This window comes from Maylandia zebra, linkage group LG5 (assembly GCF_041146795.1).
Source record: "Maylandia zebra isolate NMK-2024a linkage group LG5, Mzebra_GT3a, whole genome shotgun sequence".
NCBI classification, from domain to species: Eukaryota; Metazoa; Chordata; class Actinopteri; order Cichliformes; family Cichlidae; genus Maylandia; species Maylandia zebra.
The window spans coordinates 35,038,736-35,062,728 of record NC_135171.1 but is presented as its reverse complement, the minus strand read 5'-3'; the positions used below and the strand labels follow the sequence as shown (position 1 = coordinate 35,062,728).

The following is a 23,993-nucleotide window of genomic DNA, read 5'->3' as shown; positions in this document are numbered from 1 at the left end:
TGCCATATTACTGTACTCGTGGGTTCTAATATTAAACCTGCCAAGGAGAAAATATTTAAGAGCTCATTCCAGAAAACACTGTGTCCCGAAACTTAATTGTAAACGTGTTTTCATTTTAAGCTATGCCTTTAAATCATGGTTGAGCAAGTTAAAAACAGTAAGATATGGCACGTGTGCAAAATGACAGAAATGTAAGCAGCTTATATAAACAGAAGTAAATGGGTTGTTAATCAAAATTACTGTGGCGTGCTCCTGTGCAGAATCTGCAGCAGCACAGGAACTGTTCAGCATCTCAAAAGAGCTTTTCTCCACCTGTCAATTCAACTTATGACCCTGTAACAGCAGCATGAGCTCTTTTAGAAACAGGAAGCTCACTAAAACTAGACAATAAAGTTATAAAATTCTGTTTTGGTAATGTCAGAATTTGACATAAACAACATGAAAACATAAATACCCTCCCAATGAAGACAACATTGACTTCATTGTCATACCAACAATAGATAACAGTAAATAACATTTCTATTCATGGAAATTAACTTTTGATATATGAAATCTCCTGCAGTTTGAGGTTTTCTCCTTCAGAAAAGAAGTTTTAAAAACAGCAAATTAAGTTAGCTAAAATTTGGTTTTAAACAATCTAACAAAAATCCAGATACAGGGAGTGCAGAATTATTAGGCAAGTTGTATTTTTGAGGAATAATTTTATTATTGAACAACAACCATGTTCTCAATGAACCCAAAAAACTCATTAATATCAAAGCTGAATGTTTTTGGAAGTAGTTTTTAGTTTGTTTTTAGTTTTAGCTATTTTAGGGGGATATCTGTGTGTGCAGGTGACTATTACTGTGCATAATTATTAGGCAACTTAACAAAAAACAAATATATACCCATTTCAATTATTTATTTTTACCAGTGAAACCAATATAACATCTCCACATTCACAAATATACATTTCTGACATTCAAAAACAAAACAAAAACAAATCAGCGACCAATATAGCCACCTTTCTTTGCAAGGACACTCAAAAGCCTGCCATCCATGGATTCTGTCAGTGTTTTGATCTGTTCACCATCAACATTGCGTGCAGCAGCAACCACAGCCTCCCAGACACTGTTCAGAGAGGTGTACTGTTTTCCCTCCTTGTAAATCTCACATTTGATGATGGACCACAGGTTCTCAATGGGGTTCAGATCAGGTGAACAAGGAGGCCATGTCATTAGTTTTTCTTCTTTTATACCCTTTCTTGCAGCCACACTGTGGAGTACTTGGACGCGTGTGATGGAGCATTGTCCTGCATGAAAATCATGTTTTTCTTGAAGGATGCAGACTTCTTCCTGTACCACTGCTTGAAGAAGGTGTCTTCCAGAAACTGGCAGTAGGACTGGGAGTTGAGCTTGACTCCATCCTCATCCCGAAAAGGCCCCACAAGCTCATCTTTGATGATACCAGCCCAAACCAGTACTCCACCTCCACCTTGCTGGCGTCTGAGTCAGACTGGAGCTCTCTGCCCTTTACCAATCCAGCCACGGGCCCATCCATCTGGCCCATCAAGACTCACTCTCATTTCATCAGTCCATAAAACCTTAGAAAAACCAGTCTTGAGATATTTCTTGGCCCAGTCTTGACGTTTCAGCTTGTGTGTCTTGTTCAGTGGTGGTCGTCTTTCAGCCTTTCTTACCTTGGCCATGTCTCTGAATATTGCACACCTTGTGCTTTTGGGCACTCCAGTGATGTTGCAGCTCTGAAATATGACCAAACTGGTGGCAAGTGGCATCTTGGCAGCTGCACGCTTGACTTTTCTCAGTTCATGGGCAGTTATTTTGCGCCTTGGTTTTTCCACACGCTTCTTGCGACCCTGTTGACTATTTTGAATGAAACGCTTGATTGTTCGATGATCACGCTTCAGAAGCTTTGCAATTTTGAGACTGCTGCATCCCTCTGCAAGATATCTCACTGTTTTTGACTTTTCTGAGCCTGTCAAGTCCTTCTTTTGACCCATTTTACCAAAGGAAAGGACGTTGCCTAATAATTATGCACACCTGATATAGGGTGTCGATGTCATTAGACCACACCCCTTCTCATTACAGAGATGCGCATCACCTAATATGCTTAATTGGTAGTAGGCTTTCGAGCCTATACAGCTTGGAGTAAGACAACATGCATGAAGAGGATGATGTGGACAAAACACTCATTTGCCTAATAATTCTGCACTCCCTGTAGAAGCAAAAGGTCTGTTTAATTCACAATTTTTCTTCTATTGTCAGTAATTCCCTGAAAACATAATATTGGACTTTGGCTTCCAAAGGATACATTGGTCAGTTTCTAAAAGGTCTATATGTGCAGTAGACTGCTGCTATGAATTTTAACAATGGTACCTACTCTTGTGTTGAATTGGATAAACTTTTCAAAGTTTCAAGCTACTTAACAATACTATATAAGAGTAGTATATAAATGTATATCCATGTAAAAGCGAAAACTATAAATCAACCAGTCCTTTGTTCAAGTAGGGCTGGGCCATATCATGCCGTTCACGGTAATGCCGGTATAATGTTAGGTAATGATAAGAAAATTAAATATCGTGATAGAATATGGGTAAAATGCACATGCGCAGTGCCTTTGTTTTCATACACACATGGCAGAAAAAGCATGGTGGTGACGCAGAATGAGAAGGGCAAACGCGGATCGTTGAATGAAACGGATGAACCAGAATTGGTTTGTAAAAATGTGCAACTTCAGTGGTGTGGAACTGGTTTGGCTTTCATCTGTCAGATACACACCAAAGCACAATTTTTGGTAGAGCACGCAAGTGGGCCTTGGTTATTAGTGTGTTTTTCGGAAAATAAGTCGCTCTTAAAATCCTTTGATTTTCTGAAAAATCAACAGTGCCCCTTATAATCCGGTGCTCCTTATGTATGAATTCTGGTTGTGCTTACTGACCTCGAACCAATTTTATGTCGTACATTTTATGTCAAAAAATGTTTTAGTACGACTTTAAGCTACAAACCCGCACCGCTTGATGGATTGTTGGAGCATTACAGCTATTGTAGTCAGGAGCCTTGCGGAGTGATACGTACTGTGCTTCAACATAATATTACCGTATTGTGTGTGTGTATAACCTCTTTTTAAGTTTTGTGGATATTATACATGGTTATGCTCAGGATATCTTGGCCAATTTCCACTGGAAATGCCTTTTGGTTAAACTGTCAGCAAGGAATTTGCATAAAAAAACAGCTGCTTGTTTAAGTGAAAATACATTGAGGGATTTATTTATTTTGTCTTGCGTCAGTTATATCGTCAGTTATATCCTTATCGCAAATTTTCAAATAGATATTGCGATGAATATTTTTGGCCATATTGCCCTGCCCTATGTCCAAGTGCAAACAGGGTTGAGAAGTTTGGTTAGTTTTACTTAAAGCTGGGCTTGACAGCAATGGACATTTAATGTGATAGGTGTCAAATTACTCTGAGCTCTAAATGTGCCTAGGGGATTTTGAGGTGAATGGTACACTGAGCATATACAACATCATGCCATGACTTAGAGTTGGATGTCTCAAGACCGGTCTCGAGACCATTTTTACGTGGTCTTGGTCTTGTCTTGGTCTCAGATCGCTCAGTCTTGTCTTGGTCTCGCTGTCTCTATCTTGCTGTCTCAGATCGACATAGTGGTTGGGAGATTTGGAGTCAACAAAATCCATGACACACAACGTAACATTCGATAATGTGTCATGCGCAAAAGCATCAGCTCTAAGAGCCGTGCTTAGAGAGTGCTTTGTAGTGAATCAGAAGAGCCGACTCCCATTGAGCGAGAGCCGGCTCCTCACTTAATTTCCTTTCGCTGCTCAGCTCTCACACAGTGGCTCAGCTATGCTCCAATCCCTCCCGATTGTAGCCAATCACATGCGAGGATATAGGATAATATCATTATGTGAAAAACAGAGAGGGTGAGAGACGCGACAGTCAAGTGGAGCGTGCGTCTGTCCTCTCAGTAAGTGAGTGAGACAGTAGACAGCGGTGAGGAGGGCTGTGAGTGCATTGCAAAAACATTAATATGCCTGACACCCGTAAATGAAGCAGCATCTGGCTGCAGTTTAAAGACTTTTTTGTCTTGGTCTCGGTCTTAGTCTCGTCTCGACGTTGTCTTGGTCTTGACTCGGTCTGTATTGGTCTTGATACCCTCTGGTCTTGGTATTGTCTTGGTTTAGGCGGTCTTGACTACAAGTCTGCCATGACTTGAATAAAATAAGTGTAAATCTTTAATGAACTTGTGATCATAGGAGCAACTTGCTTTGCCCAAAGGCCCCTTTTCAAGATGACAGGAGGCTGGGGGCCAGCTAATAAAGAAATGCCCATTCATTTTCTTAACCTTTTATCCAGTTCAGAATTACAGGTGATTTAAGCAACAAAGAGAGCACGCCCTGGATGGGTCGTCAGTCTTTCACAAGTCTAATGCACAAACACGGGCAACTGCACACTCTCACATTTACACTTACAGCCAGTTAAGAATAATCAAATAACCTAACATCATGTCCTTGGACTGTTTGAGTTTTTTTTCTTGTACCTACACAGTAAAGGGAAAAGACACAAACAGGCAGATTTGAACCCACTGCCTTTTAGCTGTGAAGCATCGGTGCTAATGAGTTGCTGCTATGCTATGCTATGGAGAAAACACCTTTTATTCTGAAAGGGGAAAACTAACTTGCCTAATAAGTCTCATGGACCCTTTAGTCATTTATCAGGGAAAATTAATGTGTCAGACAAAGTGAAAATAATTGGGATGCTTGAGATATTTGCTTAATATGCAGATTAAAATACATGGTTATTGAAATGCTGTTTGTGATTGAATTTAAATTTTAATGTGGTGTGACAATGTTAAGGCACTTTTGAATTCAAGTTGCAAGATAATTGCAAGATAATTATGTTATTCCTTTATGGCTCAGCGTCTTTTTATATGATGTTTAAAATATTATTCTAGAAATATTATTATTTTTAAGTATTTTCTTTTTTAAAATTACATTCCACAACTGCAGATGCATATTACATGCAAATGCTTTGGTTATTAAAAAATAATACAGTAATTATTAACTGATAATGAATTAATGAATTAAAAATTATAATTTATGTATTAAAATACATAAATGATTGGCTTATGCTGCGTTTAATGAGTGAATAAAGGTCGTTGTTTCAGCAGATTTTTGTGAAAATGGCAAAATGTAATTGTGCTTAACAATAATGGATTCGTGTTAATGTCAATTCTGTTTAACAGTGTAGTTGAGCATATCCAAAAAGATTGTGATCATTTTAACAGAAAACAAATGTGAATTATTTTGAGGATCTGAATTTGGGTCAGTGACACACAAATTTACAGCTACTGACCTGTTAAAAAATAACATGCAGCCAGATGTGAAAAGTGAACGTGACATCCGTTCAAGTTACTAGGTGGGCTATAAATATGCATCTGACACAACTGTACACATTAGTGTGCGCTGGGGCATTGCACATCGCTCTACTTATTGAGACTTGAAGCAGATGGGTAACAGCAGCACATGGCTATACGGGAAAGATGTGGATTTGTGTTGACTCATCACTGCCTGATGACTGAGTGGAATAAAATTGCCCCGTCTGTTTGATGTTAACACAGTGAAGAAAATGGTATTTCTTGGCACACTTTACTGTTGAATAAACTAGACGCTTTCAATTGGATAATGTGCTCTGTTACATTGGCTTTAATTTGACTGGAGCCTCCTGGAAAAGCCTGAATACTTCCCAGACCATAGCCAATGAAATACCACAGGAATGATCAGGATGTTTGTATCATCAGTAAAACACTCACTGAGTCTGCATGAGCATGATCCCAAAATGGTATGGCCTTTCTCATTTCTCATCATCTCCTCTTCACTCTGTCCTGTGGCGGTGAAGCAGAAATTGATCTCGGCTGAAGGATATTTTAATTCCTGAAATGCATCAGGAGGAGCTATGAGTAAAGTTAAACAGGTGTGTCCTTATTTTGGAAGTTTTGCCATCCGTGCCATATAAAAGAGAAATAGCTGAAACATAAATCATGAAGGGAGGATAACTCCACTTTTATGTTTGTGTTTTGATGTTAGTAAAGATGATGATTTTTGCCTCTCTAGTCTTCTTTGTTTTATTGTATAACATTTTATGACTTTATAACTGAAAAAGCTCTAAATAAATCTTACTTACACTCCATATTTTAAGTAGCAGGGACTAAGTGAGTGAAAGAGGCACAGAACGAATTCATGATATAAAAACTGAGAAAACAAATGAGCAAACTATCTGTCCTTTCCAATTTTGTTTAGGGCAAAATTGAAGGAAATGGCAATCAAAAAATGTATAAATTGTAATGATTTATTTTTCCAGATTTTGGGAGACTAAGTAAATTTAGTCATTAAAATTTAAACTTAACCTAATTTTAAATTTGGGACAATAGTAGAATAAGTTTAAAATTTAAGCTTCATCTAAGTTTACATTTTAAATGCATTGAAATTTTTTTAATGCTTCTTATAAGTAGTGTTCATATGTATTACCCTATCTGGTCTCATATGTATTTTTGCTGCTCTAACAGTTAATAAGGTTGGGATCAATAAAAGTTCATTGATTGTACTATAACTTTTATAGGACTATAAATTATGCCTAAGCAATTAAGATAAAATGGATGAGTTATTGATGGTCTCATGGACCATCGAAAACCTTCATAGTGATTCATGCTCCCTGCTTCTATAAAACCATATTATAGTTCAGTAATCCAACATCTCCCAATTTTTATATTTGAGAACAGCCAAGTGATCAAATTAAACTTTAAAATCAGAATTTTACTGTCTTTAATGATCAGTATAATAATGACCATGCGCTATTGATATTCAGACTTGCGGGGTTTTTTTTTTTCAGTTATTAAAACCACCGCTGTACTGACCATTGTTTATGTAACATACATTATTTTATTAGGTACATCTGTTCAACTGTTCTTACCGCAACATCTAATGAGCCAATCAAACTGAGCATCAAAATGGGGAAGAAAGATGGTTTAAGTGACTTTAAACATAGTATGATTGCTGGTGCCAGACAGGCTGGTTTGAGTTTCTCAGAAACTGCTGATCTGCTGAAATTTTCCCACATAACCGTCTCTAGGGTTTACAGAGACTGGTCCTAAAAAGAGAAAGTATCCAGTGTGTGGCTGTTCTCTGGCAGAAAATGCCTTGTTGATGTCAGATGTCAAAGGAGCATGGCCAGACTGTTTCAAGCTGATATGAACAGAGCAGTATCTCAAATAACCAGTCGTTATAACTGAGGTATTCAGAGGAACATCTCTTGCACCAATGAACCTTGAAACAGATGGGCTACACCACCAGAGGACCACACTGGGTGTAACTCCCGGCAGCTGAGAGCAGGAAACTGAGTCCTGATTTCTACTGCTTTTAAAGCTAGGGTTAAATTAGGCATAAACAACATGAAAGCATGGATCCATCCTGCATTTTATCAGCAGTTCATGGTGTCGGTTGTGATTCACTGCATACTTCTACCCCACTACTACCCTTTGTGACCACAGTGTACCACTGTATCTTGTGATGGTTGCTTCTAACAGTATAACATGTCATGTCACAAAGCTGATTTCTTTACTATGACAGAGTTTACTGACTGAGTTTACAAATGGCTTCCACAGTCAGATTTTAATCAGATGGAATACAGTTGCCCCTGGGATCCCAGGGACTATGTTGTCTGGGGGCTTTTGCCCCCTGGTAGGGTCTCCCATGGCAAATTGGCCCTGGGTGAGGGACCAGACAAAGAGCGATTCATAAGACCCTTATGAAAAGGACATCGAGGGAACAGTTTACCCTGCCCGGGATAGGGTTACCGGGGCCCCGCCCTGGAGCCAGGCCCGGGGAGGGTGCCCGAGGGCGAGCGTCTGGTGGCCGGGCCTTAGTCCATGGGGCCCGGCCGGGCACAGCCCGAAGAGGAGACATGGGCCCATCCTCCCGCAGGCCCACCACCCGCAGGAGGCGCCATAGGGGTTGGGTGCATTGTGTGCCGGGTGGCGGCCAGGAGCGGAGGCCCTGGCGGACTGACCCCCGGCTGCCAAGACTGGCAATAGGGACATGGAATGTCACCTCTCTGGTGGGGAAGGAGCCGGAGTTAGTGCGTGAGGTTGAGAGGTACCGGCTAGATATAGTCGGGCTCACCTCTACACATGGCTTGGGCTCTGGAACCAGTCTCCTGGAGAGGGGCTGGACTCTGTCTCAGTCTGGAGTTGCCCCTGGTGAGAGGCGGCGGGCTGGGGTGGGTATCCTAATATCCCTTCGGCTTGCTGCCGGTACGTTGGGGTTTTTCCCGGTGGACGAGAGGGTTTGTTCCCTGCGCCTTAGGGTCGGGGAACGGGTCCTGACTGTCATCTGCGCTTATGCGCCGAGTGGCAGTTCAGAGTACCCAGCCTTCTTAGAGTCCCTGGGGGGGGGTGCTGGAGGGTGCTCCACCTGGAGACTCTGTTGTCCTGCTGGGAGACTTCAATGCTCACGTGGGTAACGACAGCGAGACCTGGAGGGGCGTGATTGGGAGGAACGGCCTCCCTGATCTGAACCCGAGCGGTGCTCTGTTATTGGACTTCTGTGCTAATCACAGTTTGGCCATAACAAACACCCTGTTCGAACATAAGAGTGTCCATAAGTGCACGTGGCACCAGGATGCTCTAGGCCGTAGGTCGATGATCGATTTTGTAATCGTATCAGCAGACCTGCGACCATATGTTCTGGACACTCGGGTAAAGAGAGGGGCTGAGCTGTCAACTGATCACCACCTGGTGGTGAGTTGGATCAGGTGGCGGGGGAAGACGCTGGACAGACCTGGTGCACCTAAACGCGTAGTGAGGGTGTGCTGGGAACGTCTAGCAGAGGCCCCAGTCCGCGAGATCTTCAACGCACACCTCCGGCAGAGCTTCAACAGCATTCCAAGGGAGACTGGGGACATTGAGTCCGAATGGACCATGTTCAGCGTCTCCATTGCCGAAGCTGCTGCATTGAGCTGCGGCCGCAAGGTGGTTGGTGCCTGCCGTGGTGGTAATCCCCGAACCAAATGGTGGACACCAGAGGTGAAGGGAGCCACCAGGCTGAAGGAGTCCTATCGGGCTTGGTTAGCCTGTGGGACTCCGGAGGCAGCCGACAGGTATCGACAGGCCAAGCGGAATGCGGCTCGGGCAGTGGCTGAAGCAAAAACTCGGGTGTGGGAGGAGTTCGGAGAGGCCATGGAAAAAGACTTTCGGGCTGCCTCGAAGAGATTCTGGCAAACCGTCAGACGTCTCAGGAGGGGAAAGCGGTGCTCTACCTGCACTGTGTATAGTGCTGGCGGAGCGCTGCTGACGTCGACTGAGAAAATTGTCAGGCGGTGGAAGGAATACTTCGAGGACCTCCTTAATCCCACTGACACGTCTTCCGAGGAGGAAGCAGAGTCTGGGGATGAGGGGAATGACCCGCCAATTTCCGGGGGCGAGGTCACTGAGGCAGTTAAACAACTCCTTGGTGGCAGAGCCCCTGGTGTTGATGAGGTCCGCCCCGAGTTCCTGAAGGCTCTGGACGTTGTAGGGCTGTCCTGGTTGACACGCCTCTGCAATGTTGCGTGGAGATCAGGGGCAGTACCTGTGGACTGGCAGACCGGGGTGGTGGTCCCCATCTTCAAGAAAGGGGACCGGAGGGTGTGTTCCAACTACAGGGGGATCACACTCCTCAGCCTCCCTGGGAAAGTCTATGCCAGGGTGCTGGAAAGGAGAGTTCGTCCGTTAGTCGAACCTCGGATACAGGAAGAACAATGCGGTTTTCGTCCTGGTCGCGGAACACTGGACCAGCTCTTTATCCTCTCCAGGATACTTGAGGGTGCATGGGAGTTTGCCCAACCAGTCTACATGTGTTTTGTGGACTTGGAGAAGGCATTCGACCGTGTCCCTCGGGGTGTCCTGTGGGAGGTGTTGCGGGAATATGGGGTGTCTGGCCCATTGCTACGGGCCATTCGATCCCTATACAACCGTTGCAAGAGCTTGGTTCGCATTGCCGGCAATAAGTCGGACTCGTTCCCGGTGGGTGATGGGCTCCGCCAGGGCTGCCCTTTGTCTCCGGTTCTGTTCATAATTTTTATGGACAGGATTTCTAGGCGCAGCCAAGTGGCGGAGGGCTTTCGCTTTGGTGGCCTCAGAATCTCATCTCTGATTTTTGCAGATGATGTGGTTCTGTTGGCTTCATCGGGTGAGGGCCTCCAGCTCGCACTGGAGCGGTTCGCAGCCGAGTGTGAAGCAGCGGGAATGAGGATCAGCACCTCCAAATCTGAGGCCATGGTTCTCAGCCGGAAAAGGGTGGAGTGCCCACTCCGGGTCGGGGATGAGTTCCTGCCCCAAGTGGAGGAGTTCAAGTATCTCGGGGTCTTGTTCGCGAGTGATGGGAGAAGGGAGCCGGAGATCGACAGACGGATTGGGGCTGCAGCTGCAGTAATGCGGACGCTGCACCGGTCCGTCGTGGTGAAGAGGGAGCTGAGTGTAAAAGCGAAGCTCTCAATTTACCGGTCGATCTACGTCCCTACCCTCACCTATGGCCACGAGCTGTGGGTAGTGACCGAAAGAACGAGATCGCGGATACAAGCGGCAGAAATGAGCTTCCTCCGAAGGGTGGCTGGCCTCTCCCTTAGAGATAGGGTGAGAAGTTCGGCCATCCGGGAGGGGCTCAGAGTAGAGCAGCTGCTGCTCCACATCGAAAGGAGCCAGCTGAGGTGGTTCGGGCATCTGACAAGGATGCCCCCTGGGCGCCTCCTGGGTGAGGTGTTCCAGGCATGTCCCACCGGGAGGAGGCCCCGGGGCAGACCCAGGACACGCTGGAGAGATTATATCTCTCGGCTGGCCTGGGAACGCCTTGGTATTCCCCCGGATAAGCTGGAGGAGGTGGCTGGGGAGAGGGAGGTCTGGGCCTCTTTGCTTAGGCTGCTGCCCCCGCGACCCGGCCCCGGACAAAGCGGATGAAAATGGATGGATGGATGGATGGAATACAGTTGTGATGTGGTGGCACAAAGATTTGCACCATGGATCTGCAGCAAATGCGGTCTGTTTCTAGCACCTTCTTCAACCGGTGCCACTAAGAAACAAGGCAGCTCTGAAGGAGATCTTACCAGGTACCAACAAGATGAACATAAAAAAGTGGTTGCAAGGTGTAAGCTAGTTCTACCATGTGTCATGTCTCTTTAATGGATGCCTGTTTCAGCCACTGACCTTAAAAAGGATGTGGAGTTAGAAAATATTTTAAGACCCAAAGCTGGCCACTTACTAAAGTTTCATCAGTTATCCAATGCTATGATTCACTCAACTTGAACAAGCTAAGTGTGCCCATGCGCTTAGATCTGCTGACAGTTTGTGAGCTGTTAATGTTTGGGTATTTTGCTCATAGACTACATGTACGAGTATTTAGAAGAGTTTATTTCTTTGTGTGGCTGAGCTTAATTATTTTTTTCTTTGGTTGTTTTTGGTATTTCCATGTTTATATGTACAGCTATTGTTAAGAGAGAGTTTTGAGTAGGCTTTTGAACTTTTGCTAAGACTTTTGACACTTGAAAGGATAATTTATTGGCACGTTAAAAATTATACAACATTGGAAAAATCTTCTAATTTGAAAAAAAAAATATAAGCTTTCCCATATGGAAAAGAAATAGAAAAAAAACTTTCTCACAAGACAGCTACAAACTTTATAAGATTTATATATATATTTTCCACATGGGTTAAGCCAATCAACTTTGGTCTCATCTACCGTACACTGTTGTTCAAACAAAAAGCTCAATTTTATTGTTTCACATTGAAATTGGACTTTACTGTGATATGATTATGACTAAAATACACCACTGGCCCAGCTTGTGTAATATTCAGAGCTCAGTAGCTGCAAAATTGCCTCAGTTTACTGGTACTGTATTCCCTCAGAATAGCTGGATGCGATTTGTGGTTTGGCCATGCAGCTGCTGCTACCATACCTTCACACCCCATTCGTTTTTCCATATTCTTATTTCCCGATTGTAGACTTTCACAATAGCTGCTTTGTGCTTATTTATCTAATGAGGTTTTGGAGCTGGTTAGCCACTGCTGACTCTCTACTATACTGAGCTTTGTGTATGCTGGTTGGGGTTACACAGGGATTCGGGAAGAGCTCTAGTCTTTATCAGAATATACTGTGGGATATCCAAGCTTCATTCAAGCATGTACACCATCATTTCTGAAATGCCACTTGTTGCTGTTCATTTTTCATGTTCTATAATGTTAGAATTTACAGCAATGACTAAAAGCAGCATGTGCAAATTAATACACAGACATTTACAAAATTTGCTGATAAGTCATTTTGTCAGTCAATATCATGAACTAATATAAAACTCACCTTTGTATTTTTTCTCCATTAATTTATTCCAATTATTTATGAAAAACAACATTTTTGTGGTTAGGTTTACCAAGCTATTGGCCTTACTTGCAAGAAGTTTCAATCCTGGTGATGGTTTCAAGATGGTACAGTGGAATTTGCTGCCTACATCTCTGAGATGAATATAGTGCTCTTGGCACTAATCTGGGACACAGGTAATGTGCTACTTCACATAAACTATATAAAATACTCATTCAGAAAATTCAAATGATTTCCTCCTTGTCCTTTTTATTGTTTGTGTTTGGGGACAATTACTTTAACAAAACAGGCAAAAAACAAAATCCCTAAACAATTAACTGGGATTAACACCTCAAATTAATTTATAATAAAAGTTAATGATGCTTGCAGCCCTACCTTACATATAATGATGTGCAGAGGTAATGAGCACTCTGCTTCCTCTTTTACTTGATGGCACACTGTGCAAGCTCTGCTGCAACACTGGCAACATTTCTTCCTCTTGGTGGTGTGAATTAATGAAATCAGCAAGCCTGCCATTATATGGTTTGTTACTCATGAATGGAGAGGCCACCCATAGCCACTGACCTACAACTCATTAGCTCTAATGGAGTCAGTTTAATGGACCCTTTCTGGGTTGACTGACAAGCAGCCTGTGGTGGCACACAACCCAGGCTGCAGACCAGGGACAATCTACCTCTTGCTTCATTCATATGGTAAAAGTCACACAGTCTCTCTAGTAACCTGATCCTCTTAGGCGCTCATTCAAAGAGGAAAGGAGGTGCAGGCGACTTTATCTGAAAGCCACCAATGGGCTTTGAATAACATGCTGCTGATTATGTTGCTGTGGTCATTCATGCAAAACTGCTCACCAGTTGAAGCTGCATTTGTGCAGACTTTTTACCCTCAGACTCAAAATTCACTAAAGTTGCAGTCATGGTAAAATTTTGAGCTTTAAGTGCATTAATAATTTAATTACCAGGATTTTACAATTGTTTTGTTTTATGTGTTAAGTTTCCTTTCCTCGACCACAGTGTGGCTGTAAAAAAGCTTAATAGGTAGTGGTACTGTGGACAACATTTAAAATCAAACTAAACTAACTCATAAAGGAAAACAGTAATTTCCCAATACTTTATTGCCAAAGGAATATAGATTGTGGTTGTCACCATTATTTAATTGTTCTTGAAAAATAATTGATTTCTGTGCATTTTTTCCCCACACTGCATCAAATTAAAGTTGATTACGTCAATTAAGCATCATGAGGTGGAGGGTGGTTCCCTATTTTTTTTAATTTTTTTTTTTTTGCTGGGAGTTGGCAACCCTATTAGTTAGGTTGCTTAGTCTTTAAAATACCAGAATAGGGAGGATGGAGTAGGTTTAAGTTTATTAGATTGATCAGTATTGCTGAACTATGAAATATTTTGGGTGCAGTGTATTTTTTGCATACAGGTATAACAGAATAGCTTTAGTGTTTTTTTTAACTTGAGTATGAACTTATACAAAAAGCAGCACGATATTAAAAAACAGTTTTATTGATTAAAAAACATACTATTTCGGATTCATATCGGTATCGGCAGATATCCAAATTTATGATATCTGTATCAGACATTAAAAAGTGGTATCGTGCCATCTCTATTGTGAATATTACCAGATTATTATATTTCCAAATTTCCTGCTAAGCAAAACAGATAAAAAGAAGTCAGTTTTAGTTTGGATGTATCCATAAATAGATGTAGCTTTAATCATGAGTTTTGACATCTCAGTATATAAAGATTTAGTTTCATGACCATTACAATATGGTCCAGGTTTTTCTATGGCTAGCAAGCTTTATAGATCACCCTCACTAAATGATGCTCATTTTGTTCTGGAAGCAGGCCTAAAATAAGATGGAAATTTCTACGTTTCAAAAAGAGAAACAAGAGCTAACCCTAGTAGCTGTCCACTAGGGAAGGAGTTAAACTCTGAACCTCCATTTTATGCACCTGTCAGTGCAACAACATGATTAGATTGTATAATTTCCAGTTCGGCTGTTGATTGGAAGCACGGACAGGACAACAGCCATCCAGTTTCCATGTAGATGTCTGCTAATTTTTGGAGTATCATCCCCTATAGTGTCAATGGAAGCACCCATTAAATTTTTAGCCCTGGTGGAGGACTGTACTCTTCTAGTTTTCACATTGTCAGATTTTATTTTCTCTTTGAACAGTTCTGATTAAAACTTTACAGCTTTGTACATGGATTTTTGTGCTGTCAAAGGTCCGACTGGACTGTGGAAGCGAAAAGCAAGTATTTATGAATAAATTCTAAAACCCTTAAGATATTTTTGCTCAGTTGTCACCATGCCAATATATGGCGCAACATTAGATTTTTGTAGCTGACAAAACATTTAATTCCCTGTATTACCCGTTTCTTTTTTTTCTGAGTCACTCATACTTAATTGATGGATACGAATCCCTTCATTAACCACATATGTTGCTCTGCTGTGGTGTTTTCATGGATACGCTAGGAGAGGCAGGAAGATGCAGCAATGACCATGTCTAAACATCTCTTAACTTGTGCAGTGCTTTCACTCAGGGGTAAATGGGGCATATTTTGTTTCTATGGTTACTGTAGAGTATTTTCCTTCCTACGGCTATTTTGTACGATTCACAGCATGTAGGTACACTTGAAGAAGTTACATTAAAGGCCAAAAAGACACAGGATCTTCTCTGCCGTTACAAAGTTATACTTTTATTTTACATTTTATGGCAAAGTTTTGATGTAGCTATATTCTCACTAACTATACAATAAAGAAGGGCTAAAAACACACATTCAGATTTGATAAGAATAAAAATATCCTATGACTGTGTTCCTGCAGTGTAAATATGAATGATAGTTCAGTTCTTGGATTCTCATTGATACTCCCTTTGGAGAAATGGTTGTTCACTATGAATACAGATCTTGCATCAGGCCACCTGCTGTGTATTTAAATTGGAGTCTTTTTGTCAACGAAGCAGCACACCCACACAGGAGCAACAGCTGCAGATGATAATTGGGAATATAGATAGTAAAAGTAGCTGCTGAAAGAATGATATTAGTGAGTGAAAGATTTTCAGCAGACTGCAGCTTTGGTTGGGTAACATCAAGAAATCTCAGCTGAGATCTGTTTTGGAAATCTGGAGTAAACAAAATTTCCGCCCTTGAAATCATGATGAAATAACTCCTTTACACCAGAGCTTCAAACTAACTTTGCATTAGCATAGAATGAGTTTGGATACTTTCCATTGTTTATTTTCCTCAATCAAAATGAGTAAAGAGTGGGCTAGGGGGTGTAAACAGTAACATTTCAAATGTTGACTTTTAAGACTACCAGCAGTATAATTAAAAAGCAGTGTAATGTACAGTACACTACACTATCTATCTATCTATCTATCTATCTATCTATCTATCTATCTATCTATCTATCTATCTATCTATCTATCTATCTATCTATCTATCTATCTATCTATCTATCTATCTATCTATCTATCTATCTATCTATCTATCTCCGTTGATTATGCAAAGGTTCTGGCCACATGCACACATTTGATTATTGCAATATTCAAATATACACGTGATGACAATATTCAAAAGGATGTTGTGAATGAATGGTTTTTCCATTAGTGCAAACCTGTCTCAGCTTGTGCACAAGTGAAACATCTTAATTTTTTTTTTTTTTTTGGCAACTGCTCAAAGGAATCATGTTAAGAAAGATAATGGCATGCAATTGAAGGCTTTGATTTCCACGTTCTCTTGACTGCTGTCCTGTTGCATCTAGTTGAGGCGATTTTCTGTTTTACTGTTATCAGGCAACTATGTGCGAAACCATTTCAAACGCAGCATGACCTTTGTTGAGAAACGGGGCTTGCAGTCGGCTGTGATTTAAGGCAGATGTGTGGAAGTCTCCTTGGCGCTGGAACTCAAAAGACCACATCAGGTCCGAACTGAGACTGAAATGTGTCGTGCCAAAGAGCAGATCAGAGAGGGTCGGTCTATCAGCAAAAGTTAAAGAGTGGATTCAGTCTCTTGCTCCAAAGCTTTTAGTGATGGAACAGACTGAAACTTTAGAGTTATCGCTGAGAATACACACACTGCAACATCTGGATGACTATAGCAGCCTATTGTTTATGTTCGTGTGATAAGATACACAATCTGCTCAAATTATAATGCAGCTTTGTGATTTAGTATTTACAAGCTAAGCAGTTAGCAAAAGAGGTCTTGACTTGGACCATACTTCCTTTGTGACCTCTCGGATTAAACAGCAGACCTAACATCTACACACAGACACACAACATAATCTGTTGAAGTTCGTGACATCAAAGATAAGTGAAAACAGCTACAGAAAGAATGCATCATAAAGTCGTACTGCATCTTTCTTTATATTTCCCAAACCCAAGACATGAAATATAATCAGGGACTACAACAGAAACAACCACATGAGAGTGGTAAATGGTGGATTTAACAAGGACAGTTTCATTACTCACTGATGGTTGTGTTTGGTCTCAGTGCACTGAGGAAACACAGCTGACCCCAGTCTCTATACACAGTGTAACTAAACACAAGAGACTGAAGGAAGGCACAGGCTCTGCTCAAGTACTCCAAAAAACTTAGCAAGATATACACTTACAACAGTGACTGCTGGGAGGTGTCAGCATCATCACGTTCAACATTGTGGTGGAAGTTTAGCTTGTGCTTAAACTATGGCAGACCTTGTTAGCCTGAGATGAACTGTATATCACTATCAAGTTTACTTGTGATTTAACTTCAGTCCATTTAAGATTAGCCTCAGTGCACCAGAGCTGTTTCCATCTCTTTGGCTGATAATGTTTGTTTATTGTTTTTATGTTAAAGATTGCAGCCAGTGCAATTACTGCAGAACATTAAAACATCAATTGCCAGATCAGATAAGCCTTCTACGCCTGGACTGAATAGCTGCTTTCATTTCTCTGTTCATTTACAGACTCTTGCTGCGACCAGCGTTGAATCTGTCCCTGTCATAATAAATATTATGCAGATCTTTTAGAGTGGCAGGAAGATTATTGTTTCACCTTTTGAGATTTTATTTATTTATTTATTTATTTATTTATTTATGTGACTGAAAAAAATTTACTCCACAAATAAGAGGCCCTCTTGAGCCTTTGCTGTTTGTGTCTGTCAGCACAATTACCAAAAAGGGCCAATTCGAGCATCGGATTTCATTTTTAATGTTTAGCAGTCGTGTTTCTCTAAAAAAGTTACCCACAATATGTTTTTGGTCTTAAAAGAATCCAGCCATCACTTATATTTGGTCCATAGTGTTCCAGTGACTTGATGTAAAAAGTCTTTTGAAGTTATGCATTTGCAGAGTAAAGTATTTTAAGCACCGGTGTAACAAATATCAGGAGGTTCTGAACTATCGCTGTTGCTTTGTCACCTTGTGGAAAAAGTGACTGGATTTCCTTTTCTGGCTTTTGTTTCCATTTTGCGGCAAGCTCTTACCAAAGTGACTGTTTAAAGTTTTGGTTCAGTGAGCGTGTGATATAGCTGCACCTTTATGGCCAATCAACTGCTTCTTGCATACACTCTTACACCTTTGTGGCCCTTTTTTACTGTAGCCACTGATTTCGTCACAGCAATTTTCTGAATCCCTATATTATGGTTGCAGCTTTTCCAAATAAATTCTCCTCTGCTTTTATGCAGAGTAAATAACGTAACATCAAAAAAGCTGCAGTGTATATGTAAAAATGCACGCATGTTGCTGTATTTAACGGTTTATTTTTCAAGCAAATTTGACTGTTTGTATGTGGTCTCTTTTAGTGGTCTTCTGGGCTTTTGCTTTGTGTGTTTTTACTGGCTCGAATCAAAAGGAATTTTCCTTCACACAATTAGTCCATACCTGATGACTCAGGCAAAATACAAGCATGGAAAAGCAGCGGTTCCAGTCAGTGAATACACACGGGACAAGCTTATTTATCTGTGTTAGTAGTTTGGCACTTTGGCGGATAGTGGAAAATGGTAATCATCAGCATCAATTTTGATTTGAAAGATTTTTTTAAATAAATAACTAAATATTCTGAAAACATGCTGAAGTAATTGACACTGAAAGACAAAAGAGCATTATTTCTCTTTCGCTGTCAATTTAGAGTAGGCTCTAAATGAAAGAGCTGATGTTACCGATGGGTTATGGAGTTGACTTGTAGTTGCTGTGCTGGATAAGGAGAATGAATCACAGTTCACACACTGTGTGTGTGTGGCTTTATTGAAACTTGTGCTCTCAGATGATGAGGCACTCCTGCTTGCAAGGGCACTTCACTGGAGAGAGGCAATACAGCTTAATCACAGGCACAGGCCTGTTTTAGCTGCTGCTCAAATCCACACATATATAGTTTTACTTTGTTAACACCCAGTGTGTGACTGGCTTGGTTTATCTGTTTTCCATTTGCTGTTTGATAGTAGGTTCACGCGGAAGTTATGTAAGGATTTCCATAAAAACATGAATAGAGGTGGGGCTTTGCCCAACTTGGAAGTTCTGAACTTTTAGGAAATTTAACTTTTAGGAATATTTTGGAGAAGCTATTTACAATTGCAAGAGAGAACACAACTGGACAAATTTGCATCTTTACGAATCCGAAACAAAAAACATTGCACACCTAATGGATATCCAGTTATCCTTCTGGATCCAGTTAGTCAATTCATTCATATTGGAATTTTTCAAACTTGGCAAAGACATACAGTCCCAGACAGCTCTTGTTTTTATGTGCCATGTTAATGCACTTCCTCTAACTATAGTGAACTTCATGTTCTCAATGTGATATCAAACTGAGGAGCTCCTGCTGAGTAATTAAGAGAAATAATTGTCTGCAGTTGTACAGCAGAAGGTTTTAACGGTACCCCCTGTTTTTCTGTGCTTTGTAAGTGGTACCGCGCTCCTTGAACAGTGCCCGAGGCTATAAAAGATGATGAGACATGTCTGCATAGAAGGATGGATGCTGATGCAATTATATATGAAAGGTTGCCAATCAGGTTGATGCCAGTGAGGGGCGGAGTAATGGAGGCTTCCGTTGCTGTAGACAATTACTGTCATGCTCTTTTTGAGGATAGAAGAAGAGGAGGATTCTGGAAATATGTGTTTTGTGTATTTTAACAAGGTCATATACAATGTTAATGAACAAGGGTGAAAATAGTATAAAGGTAGCATCACTACTTATATTCTAAAAAACTGCTCAGTATAAAACTGTCTGTAAAGTTTACTTCCATTCCACTATAATTAAAGTCAAAGTTGACAAAGCTGTAGCCATATACATGTAACTGCACATCATCCAGAGACAAGCTTTACTGATTTGAGCCCTCTGCTTTATAAAGCCTGCTTCAGTTGCTGAGTGTGTCATGAACAAAGTAAAGAATTCCAAAAAGATTATATGCTAAAATATAAAGTATGAAGTATTACTAAAGAAGATAGCAACAATGCCCAAAAGTACTGAGAGTTTCCAAAGTAAACTGAAATGTGAACTTTGAATTGAGCTTGGCACCAAATTGGTTATTGTTCAGAGTCAATGTTAAACTTGGTATTGATAGAATAGAAGCCGTTTTTATATATCTTGTGCTTTTGGACTTGTGTGTGTTATTTGTTTTTGCATGGCAGCAAAATATCAAAGGATATTACCATTGCAACTGTGTACATTCAGATGTAGTGCACAGCTTCCCAGGGAGCTGCTTTGTAGCAACATCTGTTGTACACCATGCTTCCAATTATTTGGCACAAACTACTCACGCTTGTGTATTTGATATGAAACTGGTGTTTCAGACATACATGCAAGTTCCAGGAATTATTTTTTGTCATCAACAAGCTAGGACTGGACTTCATTTAATTGGCAACCATACAGAGAGCTGAGAAGAACCAGACAAGTACCTGTCAATCTAAAGAAAAGCTGAATCATAACAAAATTCAAGATGACAGTAATCCAGAATGCAGCTGTATGTTTTCACCACCACATCTCTACTGTAGACGCCATTTGTTTCACTTTCTGTTCTTCTAGATTAAGGTATAAGTAGGTGGTCTTGACAGAGATTTTTATTTATTTTCTGGGGGGGTTTTTTTGGGGTTTTTTGTTTTTTTTCAAAAATGAATAGAAACCTTCACACACTGGTTCTACTCCAATGGGCCATAAAGCATCTGTAACCTGTCTGAAGAATTTAAATCTGGACTGCCAGATTCTGTCCATCCACCTGTGGAACAGATTGCTCAGCAATGTGGATATACAGCTGCTGTGCTAAAAAGCAATTCACAGATGTCACATTCCGTCTTGCAGCCTGTGATAGACATGTTTTCCATTTTATCACACAAACAACTGATCGACTGATGGGGAAAAAAAATATTCAACTGATGATTCAGAGATGAAAGTATTCATTACGTGCAGACTAAATCTGGAAGCGTTACGAAAACATCTAGAGAGTCTGTGCAACCTTCTTTTCTGGGAAAGTACCTTATCAGGTCCTGTCACCTTGATTAGCACATTAGGTTAAAAGTTCAGACACAATAGTAAATAAATTAAAGATGTGATGAAATACATTCCTTCCATCCATCCAATTTTTATGAATTAAAAAAAGCACATAATTGGCATACTTAACAATATGCTGTTCCTTAGCATGAGTGAAGTTCAAGAAAGCTTGGACTTTTTATTTTTACTTGCTTTAAAAGTAGAAAAACTCAGTCAAAGAGCTGCATGGTAATTTTTATTTTTATTTTTGGTATAGTCAGTGCTATTTTATCCACAAGCACACTTGTGGTCATTGCTCATTGTCCTACGTCAGAAAACACAGCAACAAGTTCTCTTTAAAAGCCTTATTGACTCAACTACACTATTTGAATCAACTCCTGCTGCTTCTCCAAAGACACTCCAAAAGACTAGAAGACTACATCTGCTCCAGATGATGGAGTGTAAAATTGAAAATGATCTTCCAGTGATAGAAAATGAGCATTTGGCAATGCAGCGAGAGCTTGAGAAAAATTCATCTGTTTTTATTTGCTGACCTTTTCACATCAAAATGCAAATCAGTTAATCAGTGAGACCAAACTCCTCTTAAGAAAACAGCCTCTAATTTCATAGCTGCTTACCCATGTAAACTCCCTACTGCTCCCACTGTTTGAGTGAAAAGACGTCTTTTTGTATGCATTTTGGTTTTCATGTCAGCTGATAACAGTAGACCAACTGCTCTGTTCCTCTATGTATTATTTAGCTCATTTAGTTCTGTTAGGAAACTCACTATACTTGGAAGATGTTCAACGCTCCACCAAAGTCTGAGTGAATTTCTCAGGAATGGGTTCAATAGAGGAAGGGAAATGAGTTCTTTAATAGGTCCAAAATGAATCATATGTTAGTTTTGGTTAGATTTCTAAAAGCAAATTTTATCTAAAAAGCATAGCGAGTTGTCTCCAGTTTAATCACCTGCTATTATGCCAAGAATGCAATAATTTGTCTTAACTCTGTGGTATACATAATTTGAGAAAACTACCCTGCAGCTAGCTTCTTGTTTCCAGTCCAACATACCATGCAAATACACAAAGTCTGCAGGAATGCTTTGAGAACATTACCTAGCCCAAGGAGACGAGTGCAGGTCTGACCGCTGCTGTTGTAACCTGATGAGGCTAAGCCTCAACAGTATCTGAGGAGATGAAGCAGATGATCAGCTCCCTGTTAAACTTCAACACTAAACCCCTTTTCTAGGAATCTTCAGCAGGCATTTACAGTAAAATAGAGAAACAGGAAATATTAAAATCGTCTTGGGCTGCATGTAAAAGTTTATCTTGTGCAATACCTGTTCTCCACACTAACAAGAACGATCTTCACAATTCTACAAATTTCCTTTGTTTGTAAATTGATTAGAAATTATACATTACACACTAGACTACTTGTATGTATGTGATCTACCTTGAGGCTATAGTAGTTCCATGCAATGTAGATGATGATAAAGTAGTTCTCTACCTGAAAAAAGCTCTAGTTTCTCTCACTGTCGTACGACTCCCCACGCTTACTGAAATATATTCCAGTTTGTGTCCAACTCCAGAGAAAGCCAAGAGGGCGAAGAGCAAACTCTTCTGTGAATTATCCCACACAGTCTTTTCCGAGTCTTGCACTTGTTTGAAAATTGTTCTGAAAGTAAGTGAGAAGCTCTCAGAGGCTGCAAGCTCTGTGTGACTCGCCAGTGCTTCAGGTCCTAGTGCCTGCTTCTCTCATCCTCTAATGGTTCATAATTCTCTGTATTGTGTGTTTAAGTATAATAGCTCACATTCAGTTGTCAGTTTGTCAGTTACTAGTCCAGTACAGATTGAAATATGTCTACAACCATAACTAAGGGTATCCAAATTACTGTTTTATTTCTTGAACTTGATGATCCCTTAAGACTACTGCATTTGACAATTTGCATACTATTGATCATAAAACTGATTTCACCAATAAGAGATTTTAGCCAACGGTGCCAGTTTCAGTAATTATGCAAATGTATTGTTTATAAGTTTGGGCAAACTTGAAGAAGTCACTTGGGTGGGCGATGAAACTTCTCTTCCACTGAAAACACAATGTCCAGATGAACAGAATCCGCTTTCTAGGATTTCTTTGGCTGGAAGATTGAGCATCAAGACGTGTCTATAGTAACTACTGCCTTTGTGGCAGGGTCAAAATAAAAGGACCAACCATAAACATGGTTAACACATGTCCCGTGTGTTTGATGGGGTTTTTCAAAGCTTCTGTAGCAACTAATGTACAATGCTGTGACTGAAACAAGCCAATTCAGTTGTCCTCCAGCCGTGACCCTCTTAAGGCATAAATCCACTGCAGGTGACCAGGGGAAAGCAAGCTAAATGCATCTGATTTAGGAGGTGAAATAAGCAAGAGTTTGTTGATCCTTCCACTCCAACTGTAATATCACCAATATTCAACTTGAATCTCACTCTCTCTCTCTTTTCTAGGTTTGCAATTATTAAATAAAATGGGCTAAACATCAGCATTTTAGAATCGTTATTGTGAGCATGTTGCCACTAGTATTTTTCCATATTTTTCCTAACTGTTTTCCATTTGCTAATTTGTTACAACAAACCGCCATTTACAAGTCTCTTTTGGCAGCTACAGTAGCTCACTTCTGTTTTTCTATCCAAGCTGAAATTGTTTTAGAACCAAATTAAGAAGAATTAAACATCCTGCTCTGGAAGCTTCACAGTTGGTCTGTATCTCATTATGTAGCTGCAGAGGAGTCATCCTCTGATTATGATCTAGTATAAAAAATAAAATCTGTCTTCTCAAAATTTCCCACAAGTATCGTCTCAGCCAGTTTAGTTTTGTAATGTTCTTCTTATTTTAAAGTGAGATAGCAGATGTTACTTAGAGACAGATGTTATCATTTTCTTTGCAATTAATAGTTTTCCATTGCAGATGTGTTAATTTGGCTAAGATTGCTCTCTGTTTTACTGAACTTTTGAACTCTAATGCTGGAATAGATAATAATTTTGTTTTACAAAATAGATGAAAAACACTTTGATTATATTTAGTATGTTAATTTAGTCTATTACATTTCTTCATCAAGTCACTGCCAGTGCTTATTTTCTCCCAG

General features: G+C 40.5%; 1 protein-coding gene across 2 annotated transcripts in view; it reads right to left on the bottom strand.

Moving 5' to 3' along the window:
* ngfb (nerve growth factor b (beta polypeptide)) overlaps positions 1 to 22,510 on the bottom strand; it is a 29,221-nt gene extending 6,711 nt beyond the window's left edge. Inside the window, exons 1-2 of one of the 2 annotated variants that reach the window (XM_004547576.3) lie at positions 22,373 to 22,510; positions 21,982 to 22,052 (exon numbers count right to left, since the gene is read on the bottom strand). The gene's annotated coding sequence lies outside the window, so the exon portion shown is untranslated. Of the gene's footprint in view, positions 1 to 12,791; positions 12,923 to 21,981; positions 22,053 to 22,372 lie in introns of those variants that run through there. The other variant, XM_004547577.3, reaches the window with a different exon arrangement.
* Positions 22,511 to 23,993: the final 1,483 nt, after the last annotated feature.